Genomic DNA, 13,571 nt, shown 5'->3' on the forward strand with positions numbered 1-13,571 from the left:
GAGGGTTAGCCATGCAGAGGTAATCGCTCAGAACAGCCCAGTATGAGGCTCTCACTAACCATCTTTAGATGTGAGTGTGTGTGCGTGCAAGAATATGTGATCTGAAATTTTAGAGCTGTTTGTGAATGTGTGCTTCTCCATTGATAGACAAGCAACAGTTATTCTGAGAGGACAACTAACATCCTTTTACAAATGCATTTACTGTACATTTTTTCAGGCATGCATATTCAATGTGTTATTGTCTTTTTGTCACTGAATCAGCACCTGTTAGTAGGGAAATACATTTAAAAAATGTCTAAACGTACATTGTAAGCTGATATTTCGTTTTAACAGGGATCCCTTCTACAATGGGATTCTTGGGCAGTGAACCATCTCACAGAGGAAGAATCAATTTAACCTTTAAAGGAATGAGAAGTGATGTAGCAAATTATACATGTGGCCCTAGGATAGTGTCTGTTAAGCATGTGATTAAAGGAAAACAACAGCTTCTAATTACTGGTCCATCAGCTGCAGGAGAAACAAGTAGTCACATTTTATTTGGTTAAAGGTCAGCATGCTTTTTTTTTAACCAAAAACCAATCTAATATTTTTCCACCTCTTATACTGTACAACAAAAAACACATCAAATACTTCAACATGTATTTGCTGTATACTTTGTTCAAACACAACATATTCTGCTCACTGGCTACAAATACAAAAGCCTATTCGGTTGTTAAGTCTGACGTCACGCGGCGGCGCTTCCGGGTCCAAACGCTCTATCTCAAACCACAAGAAAAACAACAAACGGTGCTAATATACACACACAATGTGGTCTAATACTACAAAAAAAGAATTATAATAATAACCGTTATCTCCATAACAAAATTCCAGATGGCCAGACAGTGATTCATCTTTTATAAATCGTTAAAATATTAATGTCTGTGACGCTGTGAGAACAGATACTGTTGTGTAGACTATAAGTATTTAAAATGTTTAACTTTTTTAAATGTTTGATGTTTAATATGAATAAATAGCGCTCATAAACGGCCGTCGATGGCATTCTCAAGTGAAACGAGTTGAGGCTTAGACCCAGAAACGGCGTTCCGTACGTCACGACTTAACAAGCGGATGAGGAAACGTCCTTGTATCTTAATTATGGTAGCCTGACGTTGTCATACTCAGATTCTAGTCAGAATATGAGTCTGATACTACTCCATTGAGCTGTGATTATGGGGCGTGTTTCAACCAAAACCAGGAAAGAAAATGCCTCTGCACTCAATTGGATAGACCTAAAACCAATCAGAGCAACGGACGTATGTTGAGCGACGCATGGTTGTCAACACTCAACAGAACTCAACTGCATGCACGCTGGAAGAAGTAGAAGAAGAAGTGCAAACGATCTTTGCTGGTGTTGTAAAAAGAATTTAAGGATACACGGAGTACTTAATACCAACACAATCATAATTTTTGAGAGAAATAGTAAAGATGTATGCATTTACGAACAAGTTCTCTGTTTAGTAAACAAATTCAACCCAAGCGCTCTTTGGTGACGTGGATGATTACGTTATTGTTGACTGTCCATCATCTTATAAAGCCCGCCCTGACAATTTCATTGGTCCGAACAGCTCTGGTTTGAGCATTGTTGCTCCACAACGGATCAAGTCCAGACCGAACTTCCCGACCTCAAATGTTGTGGGCGGGGCTAAGTTCAGCTGGCATCCAGGCTATAATTGTGGAGTATGACTGCACAAAGGAGGTTGGGGAATTGGTAGAATAAAGCTTACCTTACAATCAGCCCTGAATCCGTCGCTTTAAGAAATTAAACTGATTTTCATGAGGAGAATTATAGCTCAATGCGTGTCAAAACGATGTAGCTGAAGTAACGTTACATCGCTTCACTAGATGTGTTTTTGTATGAGTTGATGTGTGGGCGTTGATGCGGGGATCGTCAGTATTTGAATCTGAAAGAGCACGCTCTGTGTGGGCGTAGTCGCATTAGCGGGTGATGAAGTGGTTCGCAAAAGACTGATATATCTCTCTTTTCAACCAGATTACATAAACACAGGATATTTGTTTTCGATTTGGTTTATATTGTTTAAAACCTGACATTTCAACGTTTCTTTAGACATATGTCTCATGTTTGTGAGACAAGTATTCACTAAGCTAGAGTTCCTTTTCTGAAGACTATCTGAATGAACGTCTTTGACAGAGAGGCTGCAGATCGCACATCATGTGTGTTTTCTTTATTTAGCAAAAAGCAAAACATTTTGTTTTTATTGTGACTGTACACACACAAAAAAATAGAAACTTAACAGATTATAATAATGTATAACACTTGCCTGAATGATAAAAAACGACTGAGTTATTTGAGTCTCTTTGGCACTGATAAGAAAAAAAGAGAGCCGATCGCACCGGCGCGACCGCCGACTCGAGAGGGTTAAAAAAAGGGACAGAACATGAAAGCAGAACTGGTGAGATAAAAGTAAACATACTTCATAAACACAGTTATACTCTTTTGTGCAGGGTTGAAATGTACTAACATTCAAGAACAAGTCCTTGCACACTGTTTAGACTGTTTTATCACCCAAATAGCTGTCATGAAAACAAATCTGAGTGATACTTCCACCACCATGGTGAGAGAGTGATATTTTCACTGCAGATAAAGTCATTTGGGTTTCTGCAAAGAAAATCTTCCTGCTGCTCTAATGGATGTTTGTGGAGATGAGAGCCATGGGAGCATCTGTACTTAATGGCGTGCTATAGGAACCGTGCCACTGAAATGAATGAAAATCATGCCATCTTTAATTTATTTCAAATGATGGAATTAGCATACACTGTGTTTTGATAGACCTGTTGCACCTCTCAGTCTGGTCTTACATGTGAAATTGAGTAACTTTTATGACCAGAAGCTGCCATAATATCTTATACTTTATGTTAATAATATTCAATGACTATTGAGAACAATGCACATTATGCTTGGCTACCATAATGTGGTGCGACACCTGCAATTATCTATGCTAATTTAAGTAAAATAGTAGTAAGTGCTGCATTCATTGCATTGGCTTGTGCACATTAACATTTATCTGAACTTTATGCAGCACAAGAGTGGCTCTCAGCTTTAAGTACAGCCTGTTATAATTACATTTCAGCATGGACAACCCCTATAGCTAGCACATTGGGGAGACTTCACGAGCGAATAACATGCCACTTAAGCCTGAGAGTAAGTACTGCTTGATGGTAATCTTTTTCATGGTTGTCATTCCTGGAAAGAGACATTCTTCAGCACATGGTGCGCACACACACTCAAAAGAAACTATCCCCTAGTTTCACAGACAAAGCTTAAAATGCATGTTTGAGCTGCTTTATTTAAAAGAAACTTGCAATGATATATCTTAAAATATGTCAGTACCATTGTTTTGTCTCAAGATACACACCAGTAATGTTTTTTTTATTCTTATAAAAGCTACTTAACCCTTGTGTTATGTTGCGGGTCAATTTGACCCGTTTTGATTTTTAAGTTGTCAGAAATATCAGTTAACCTATGTTTTTTTTTTCTTTAAATTTTGTGACTTTTTCTCATTTAGGGTCATGAACATGCATGCAAAGTTTCAACACGCTGATGTGTTTTGACATATACACACACATTTACTGTTACGTTCGTGATGTTCACGGGTCAATTTGACCCGCATATTTTAATGTTCTAAGGCAATTGTAGGTTATATTTTGTTATTTTAGTTTTTTACTAACCTATGAAGCTAAAAAAAATAGCTTTTCCCCATTTTTTCAATACAGAAATATTTTTTGTATGCCACAAATTGTAAAAATGAGCTATAATTTCTTTTTTCAATCTATCTGAAATACTATCTAACCTACATTGTTTTTCTTGGAATTGTGTGACCTTTTCTCATTTAGGGTCATTAACATGCATGCAAAGTTTCAACATGATAATGCGTTGTGAAATGTGCATATCAAAATGTTATACACTCTTACTGTTTGTGGGTCAATTTGACCCATATAGGACAGCTGTTCAAAAGCAACTGTACAGACACAAAATACAAAACACTTTGTTGTATCTCAGAGCTCTGAGATACAACAAAGTGTTTTGAAATCGGCCATCACTGTATAAGTCGTAAAAGTAAAGTTTAAAACAAGTTATAGAAGTTTATGAACATGAAAATATATAACATATATATTTTTATATTTTATATAAAATATACATTTTACAAAACATGTTAAATTCTAAAACCTCAAGAAAATCAAAGCTAAATATCTGAACAAATTCTGTACAAAATTTTAGGTTGATATCTCAAAAAAAAAAGTTTTTGTGCACAGTACCAACGTTTTCCACTAGAATACATGTAGACTCTTCGATTTCCATATATGGTTTGAGTGATCTGAATGTTATATTTTCATACTTTTCAAAATATCTATGAAGTAGACATCCTATTGAGAAGTAGTTTGGGCAGTAATGTTAACATTTGATTTGAATTCAATCTCTAAAATGCATATTAAAAAAACATATGGAAAGAGTCAAAACGTGCGTTATAGTTTGGCACCGCATCACAAATGACGAATCTATCGCTATTTATCTCCTGCTCTGTCATCTCTTTTGAAAATCAGTCACCAAATATGAAAATTAGAGTCTGAAAGCTTTAAAATGCTATATAGTTGGTTAAGATTACTTTAGGTTTAGACTAAGATAGTTTTGTTCTAAATGTATAAAGGCAAGCGTCCTAAGGGCCAATCTTAAAAATAAAAATGGTTAAAAGTATTTTATAAATCGAAAATTCAGATATTTATTCTTTGTAATGTGTGAAAAGTATTGATATTAAAAGTTAATTGTTTGTACCTGATTGTATGTGTTTTTTCATAGTGTGATTTTTGGGGAATTGTATTGAATCCAATTAGGGTCAATTTGACCCGGACCATAAGGGGTGTAACCAGAAATCGAACAGTGCACAAGGGTTAAATGTCCTAGTTAAACTAAGGCCTCGATCAGACAGAATGCGTGTTTTAAATTGTTTTCTATTGGCAGTGAGCGTTTTAGTAGGAGTGCTCTGAGCACCTGAAGTTTTTCCTGGCTTACTCTGTCTGTGAAAACAGGCCCAGGTCAAGTTTTTTCTAGCTGTTATGACCAACAAATGCATTAGGAAAGAACATGGTCACATCCAACTGGAACAGAAGCAAGACTTTTGATTAGTTTAAACCAGTTAGAAAATGGTTTTGATCGCTTTCATTCATTTTTTTGGGATAAATTTAATTTACACAGCGGGTGAGGAAAAACGAGGAGAAGGGGATCTAATGGCAACACTTTATTATAAACCAAACACAAAGAAGATTAACTACAACACAACACAAAGAACTCAAACTGAGGGCTATAAAAAGGTAAACTAATGTTGAAAACAAGGAGGACTCTGAATGAATCTATCCTCCTCTCCTAAGTGTAATCTTAGTTTTCAAAAATCAGGGCCCGTATTTATCAAGCTTCTTAAAGTGCCATTTTAGTCTTAAGTGCAGAGAATTCATGAAATTTACTCCTACTTTCAAACTTAAGGATAAAAGCAAGTTATAAAATTTCTTAATGTTAAGAATCACCCTTAGTTATTTAAGACGGCTTGAGAGGTTTCTCAAGTGGTTAGGAGTTGGCAGTAGGGACTTGTGATGGCACTGAGCGGGACAGAGACGTGCGCAAATCTTTCACGAGAGGGAGAATGTTTTTGAATTTTTTGTCGATGAGCAGTTAATCAAATGGTATCGTTTGTACAGAGCAGAGCATCTTTGTCAGTGCTGGTTAATGTTGGGCTGAACTTGCCTTTTATAACGTATCCGCTGTTCCACTAATTCAGCAAGCAGTAGCGCTTCTTCCTCACGCCAGTTCGGTTTTCATTTGGAATCCATGGTGGCTGATAATATCATAAAATCTAGGCTATATATTACTATTACTATTACAATTACTATACTATAACCCTAACTCAGTTTAAAAACAGCACACCGGTTTAAAAATTGTAATTAAGACATGATGGAAAACATGTTTATCTTTCATTTCCAATGTGTATATCATAATGTTTTCTCTTAAAAAATCTTTATTGTCAAATGTGTGTTGAATGTAAACTTCAGAAATTTCACCATTCAATGTGAATTTATCTGAAAAAATTCTCAAATAATGAAATCTATTCAGTGATTAGTCCATGCCTCTGTTGTCATCCAAAATCCTGTTTGTGGCACAGCAAAGTCTTGTGAATCATCTCTAAGACTGACACTTAAAGGGATAGTTCACCGAAAAAAAGAAAATTTGATGTTTTTCTGCTTGCCCCCAAGGCATCCAAAATGTACACAAATGAAGATTTTTAACTCCAACCGTTGCCGTATGTCAGTCGTATAATGCATGTGAATGGGGTCTAATTCTATTAGAGTTAAAAAAACATGCACAACTTCAAATTAAGCCCTGCGGCTCGTGGCGACACATTGATGTCTTAAGACACGAAACGATCGGTTTCTGCGAGAAACCGAGCATATTTATGCTATTATTTCACCTATTATCAGACGAATGTCATCAGCTCTCCAAACCGCCATAACTTCCTGCGAGTAAGGTCAAAATACCTGCGCGGTCATAGATATATACATAGATGCCTCATTAGAGCCTGCACGGATCGGTCAAATGAGGAATCTACGTATATAATTCTATGATCGCGCTGGTATTTTGACCTTACTCGCAGGAAGTTATGGCGGTCTGGAGAGCTGATGACATTCGTCTGATATGAGGTGAAATAATAGCATAAATACCGTTCGGTTTCTCGCAGAAACCGATCGTTTCGTGTCTTAAGACATCAATGTGTCGACACGAGCCGCAGGGTTTAATTTGAAGTTGTCTGTGCATGTTTTTTTTTACTCTAATAGAATTAGACCCCACTCACATGCATTATACGACTGAGAAGATGGCAACTGTTGGAGTTAAAAATCTTAATTTGTGTTCTACTGAAGAAACAAAAGACACCTACATCTTGGATGCCCTGGGGGTAAGCAGAAAAAACATAAATTTTAGTTTTTGGGTTAACTATCCCTTTAAGATTTAGTCCTACACTTCACTTAAATTATGACTGAGATGCTTGAGAACTAACTTTTAATCACAGCTTCTTGTTTTTTTTTTACTCTTAAGTCAATTCTTAGCAGTGTTCTTGTGAGTAAATCTAAGATGCTTGCACTTCTTTTGGGATTGCCTCTCTCTCTCTCTCTCTCTCTCTCTCTCTCTCTCTCTCTCTCTCTCTCTCTTTCTCTCTCTCTCACCTTTTTGGACCCAGCTCTCACAGGACTTATCATATCTGTCGGGCAGTGATATACAGTGAGGAAAATAAGTATTTGAACACCCTGCAATTTTGCAAGTTCTCCCACTTAGAAATCATGGAGGGGTCTGAAATTGTCATCGTAGGTGCATGTCCACTGTGAGAGACATAATCTATGATTTTTTAACTATTTATTTGTATGATACAGCTGCAAATAAGTATTTGAACACCTGAGAAAAGCAATGTTAATATTTGGTACAGTAGCCTTTGTTTGCAATTACAGAGGTCAAACGTTTCCTGTAGTTTTTCACCAGGTTTGCACACACTGCAGGAGGGATTTTGGCCCACTCCTCCACACAGATCTTCTCTAGATCAGTCAGGTTTCTGGCCTGTCGCTAAGAAATACAGAGTTTGAGCTCCCTCCAAAGATTCTCTATTGGGTTTAGGTCTGGAGACTGAACCTTGATATGCTTCTTACAGAGCCACTCCTTGGTTATCCTGGCTGTGTGCTTCGGGTCATTGTCATGTTGGAAGACCCAGCCTCGACCCATCTTCAATGCTCTAACTGAGGGAAGGAGGTTGTTCCCCAAAATCTTGTAATACATGGCCCCGGTCATCCTCTCCTTAATACAGTGCAGTCGCCCTGTCCCATGTGCAGAAAAACACCCCCAAAGCATGATGCTACCACCCCCATGCTTCACAGTAGGGATGGTGTTCTTGGGATGGTACTCATCATTCTTCTTCCTCCAAACACGTTTAGTGGAATTATGACCAAAAAGTTCTATTTTGGTCTCATCTGACCACATTACTTTCTCCCATGACTCCTCTGGATCATCCAAATGGTCATTGGAAAACTTAAGACGGGCCTGGACATGTGCTGGCTTAAGCAGGGGAACCTTCCGCGCCATGCATGATTTCAAACCATGACGTCTTAGTGTATTACCAACAGTAACCTTGGAAACGGTGCTCCCAGCTCTTTTCAGGTCATGGACCAGCTCATCCCGTGTAGTTCTGGGCTGATTTCTCACCTTTCTTAGGATCATTAAGACCCCACGAGGTGAGATCTTGCATGGAGCCCCAGTCCGAGGGAGACTGACAGTCATGTTTAGCTTCTTCCATTTTCTAATGATTGCTCCAACAGTGGACCTTTTTTCACCAAGCTGCTTGGCAATTTCCCCATAGCCCTTTCCAGCCTTGTGGAGGTGTACAATTTTGTCTCGTGTCTTTGGACAGCTCTTTGGTCTTGGCCATGTTAGTAGTTGGATTCTTACTGATTGTATGGGGTGGACAGGTGTCTTTATGCAGCTAACAACCTCAAACAGGTGCATCTAATTTAGGATGATAAATGGAGTGGAGGTGGACATTTTAAAGGCAGAGTAACAGGTCTTTGAGGGTCAGAATTCTAGCTGATAGACAGGTGTTCAAATACTTATTTGCAGCTGTATCATACAAATAAATAGTTAAAAAATCCTATATTGTGATTTCTGGATTTTTTTTTTTAGATTATGTCTCTCACAGTGGACATGCACTTACGATGACAATTTCAGACCCCTCCATGATTTCCAAGTGGGAGAACTTGCAAAATAGCAGGGTGTTCAAATACTTATTTTCCTCACTGTATGTTTGACCCCATGCCACTTTTTTTGGGACCTTACTTTATCCATTCAACAAAGATGTTTACCGTTAGCTGCTCTCACAGAAGACATTTTTCTTAGTCAACCACTGTAAACCTTCACAGACAATGGACAGACGAACATGGACAGTGTCTTCTTTGGACATTATTTCGATGGAACTCTCAACTTCTCATATGCATGGATCCAATGTCAAGACTGAATTTATGGCATGCTGCTTTTGATATTGTCAACTTTTTTAACATCTTTGTAAACCTGTTTCTTTTCTTTTCTTTATTATTATTTTTTTTTTATCGTGTCTACATTCTGTGTTTGTATTTTATTTCCAAATTCTTTAAGTCTACTAGGGGTGGGATGGTTTGGAGTGGGTTCTAGATTTGTATAGTTGCTTTTGGCATTGTATTTTTGGATTTCTTGGCCTATAAAAAAGAAAACTCATACTCAGTAGTTAACAAAAAAAACATGAAAACATGGAGAGGTGTGTGTGTTCATCAATGAACCAATGAGTAACCATAGCAACCAATGAAAACATAATTAGAAACCATGACAACAAAAGGAAACAGAAAATAATGAATACAAAAGCTTTAAAATCACGTACTGTCTGAGTAGGTACTACATTTGAATTTGAATTTACTTTGTGACTGTAGTATGAATATAGGTAGAATGAATGAAATTCGGACATACTACATCCGCCATGTTGTCACCGTCATGTGACCTACTAGTGTCAGTTGTGCTTCACTTCCATTCATAAATCCTCTCCCGTGGCCTGTGAGATAGTAAAGTGTCCATCGAATGCGCACTTCAGAATCTCGCTGGAAGTAATAGATCATCTGTGTACTGTTATTCAAAAACTGTTGCTGCGTCCCAATTCGCATTTCTATCCATCCTAAATAGTATTCGATATTAGAAATAGTGTGCCCCAAATCGTAGTATATGTTAAAATGAGTATTACAAAGATACATGGATGGTCTACTTCTCCCGGTTAGAATCGGAAGTGCAGATCGTCTAATATTGCCCACAACCCATTGTGTGTTGGATGAGGATTAAAAAAACTTCATACAAGGCGGATGTGCGAGTCCAACGGTTAAGTAGAGAGGTTTAGATAAAGGGGTTTGAGTGATTCATTATCAGTATCTAACCTGACGAAAATATATTTATTCAATGTTATCCACATTATATTTCATCTGCAACATTACTTTTGTAATGATACATTTGGCCATTAACTTTTAAATGCATCATTATATTTAAATTGCAAACGAGGAGAGTTCTCCACATTAAAGACTCACGACTGGCAGATCAACGTGCTACTATATTTCCCTCCAAAACGGTAGGAAATTAAATGAAATTGAATGTTTTTAACTGACAAGATGATTGACAGGGCAGTTTAAATGGTGACAAGACTCTCTATTGAAGATGATGAAATAGTATGTCCCAAAGCTTGCCTACTCTTGAGCTATACTCAAAAGTATGTACTTTTTCTTCACAAAAAGAGTACATAAAAGTAGGTGAATTGGGATGCAGCATATGTATTCGGACATAGGCCTACTACTCTTTTGGCGTACTGTGTTTCACATATTATATAGTAGGTGAAGTATTCGATTTCAGACGCAGCGTAAAAGTCCATAAACATGAAACAAAGACAAAATTGAACGTGACTATTAAATTCATGTTAAAAAAATTAATTAAAGGAGCTGTATGTAGGACTGTGGCCAAAACTGGTACTGCAATCACTTTCAAATTACTGTAGACCGGTGTATCCCCTCTCCCCCTCCCCTGACTCGAGGTTGCCAGCTAGGCTGCAGGATCCAGCAGGAACGTAGGCTGCTACACAGAGCTTTCAATGGCAAGTGACCAGTCCTACACAGTACGTTTTTTTTCTTTCTGTTAATTATGTTTATGCTTCAAGAGCGATGTTTTGTGAAGTAATTATGAATCGCAAAAATTTACTAATGGCGATTAGCCAAATATAATCGTAAATATGAACGCTCGTATGTGACAGTACATTCCCACATGAAAAAATACTATAGTAAAATTACAGCAAAGCTAAATAACATTAGCAATGGTCATACAGGTCCACTTTCAGCATGTTTTGTCCACTATATATGCGAAGAACGAATGAGGAATAATTTTTACCGAGGTAACGTTAGGCTACTGTCTCAAATACGTTTTCACATTGCCATATATAGGCGTGCTAATGTTGTTTTCCTCAGCGTCCCAGCATAATGACTGAGAAAAGGGCTCTGATAATGCATTACTAATGTTAGCAATGACGACTCGCCGTTTTTATTTACCAAACAATTCCTTAACGTTACCTTTTCAATTCAATGACCCACCTCCTCCATCTGCGCTAACCTAACGTTACTTTGCACGAACATGCATAACTTTGTTCGACTGTCATGACTATTTGAAATGTCCATTTACATTAAGTACAAGTTAGCCAAACATAGATGAACCTTACCTGTCCAGGAGAAAATTAGCAACGTTGGCATCAGTCTTCAAATTATTCTCCGTTTTCAGCCGTCTCTATCTTTCAAAGGCATCTCTTATACAAATCCTTGTTTTATCTCGGACACTGTCACGACGTATTTCTGATTCATAACGAGGCCGTTTAGGTTTCGTAAAGTTAGACATTGTTTATCCAAAAAGTTTGTAGCTGCAGCTGTGGTAACTAGAGCAGAGCTGGCAACCCGAATGCAGAAACACTACTGACTTTATGATTGGTAGATAGGTGGAGGGTGGCGCTTCAGGCATGACACAACATGTCAACATCAACATCCGTTGAGGGCTGCAACTTCACTTTTAAAATGACAATATCTTGGCCTGACAACTGTTGTCAGTGATATAAGTATTTGAAATTAACATGATTTCTTAATGTCTAGTGACATATCAGGGCCATTTTATGATTAATTGAAATACATTTCTTACATACAGTTCCTTTAAATGTTAATCAAATTAATCTTAATTAAAATGTTTTTTAATAATAATAACAACCACAACAAAAAATTATAATAGACTGAACTGACATGTATGTAAAGATTTACTCAAATTTAAATTATGGTAATTCATTAAAAAAAAAATTGTTTTTGTAATGGGACTAAATAATAAATCTGCCAAGTCCACATGCTGGGTCAATCAGGGTTTGAGTGAACCCAGAAACTTTTGTTCTGTATCCAGTCTGCCTGCATAATCACTCAGGCAAAACTATGCGCACCTGTTCAGAATGAGACAAGTGCATTCTCTAAAGCCGTCGGTTTCGCAGGGCAAAGCCACATGCACATGGGTCTGCATGAGGATGATGCCTCAACTGCTCCCCAGTTTGCATTTGGTTGTCAAGGAGATTGTCAGACTCTATGAACAGCACTGAGCCAAGTACATAGTGTTCTCTCTTTTATCAGACATGCATTCCCAATCCTCTTTTGTTCTATTAAATTCAATGTCTACTCATATTGGGCTGGTTTTCTACATCTGACAACACAAGTATACATTTGAAAATCTGATAATGGAATGATTAATGGAAACAGTTGGGCAAAACTTATTTAAAGAGTTTTAAAAGTAGAAAGTGTGCACAGATGTTAAGACTATTTGATTGATACACAGATATTCACAGCAATTACAACCTTCTAAGAAATAATTAATTTGCTTTTTTTTGCATGACATAAGTATTTGATCACCTACCAACCAGTAAGAATTCTTCTTTAAGTTTTTCTTTAAGAAGCCCCCCTGTTCTCCACTCATTACCTGTATTAACTGTACCTGTTTGAACTCTGTATAACACTCTTACCTGTATAAAAGACACCTGTCCACAAACTCAATCAAACAGACTCCAACCTCTCCACAATGGCCAAGACCAGAGAGCTGTGTAAGGACATCAGGGATAAAATTGTAGACCTGCACAAGGCTGGGATGGGCTACAGGACAAAAGGCAAGCAGCTTGGTGAGAAGGCAACAACTGTTGACGCAATTATTAGAAAACGGAAGAAGTTCAAGATGACGGTCAATCTCCCTCGGTCTGGGGCACCATGCAAGATCTCACCTCGTGGGGCATCAGTGATCATGAGGAAGGTGAGTGATCAGCCCAGAACTACACGGCAGGACCTGGTCAATGACCTGACGAGAGCTGGGACCACAGTCTCAAAGAAAACCATTAGTAACACACTACGCCGACATGGATTAAAATCCTGCAGCGCACGCAAGGTCCCCCTGCTCAAGCCAGCGCATGTCCAGGCCCGTCTGAAGTTTGCCAATGACCATCTGGATGATCCAGAGGAAAGATGGGAGAAGGTCATGTGGTCTGATGAGACACAAATAGAGCTTTTTGGTTTAAACTCCACTCACCGTGTTTGGAGGAAGAAGAAGGATGAGTACAACCCCAAGAACACCATCCCAACCGTGAAGCATGGAGGTGGAAACATCATTCTTTGGGGATGCTTTTCTGCAAAGGGGACAGGATGACTGCAATTCTGTAAAGTTTTTTCTGTAATGTTTTTTTTTTCATGGGTGCTTAGGTGTGTATAAATGCATTAAATAATATAATTAATGATATGGACTCCTATATATATATATATATATATATATATATATATATATATATATATATATATATATATATATATATATATATATATATATATGTGTGTATCCTAATACGTATTAGGTCTTAAGTTTCTTTGCATCTTTGAGT

This window comes from Gobio gobio (assembly GCF_949357685.1).
Source record: "Gobio gobio genome assembly, chromosome: 5".
Lineage (NCBI taxonomy): Eukaryota > Metazoa > Chordata > Actinopteri > Cypriniformes > Gobionidae > Gobio > Gobio gobio.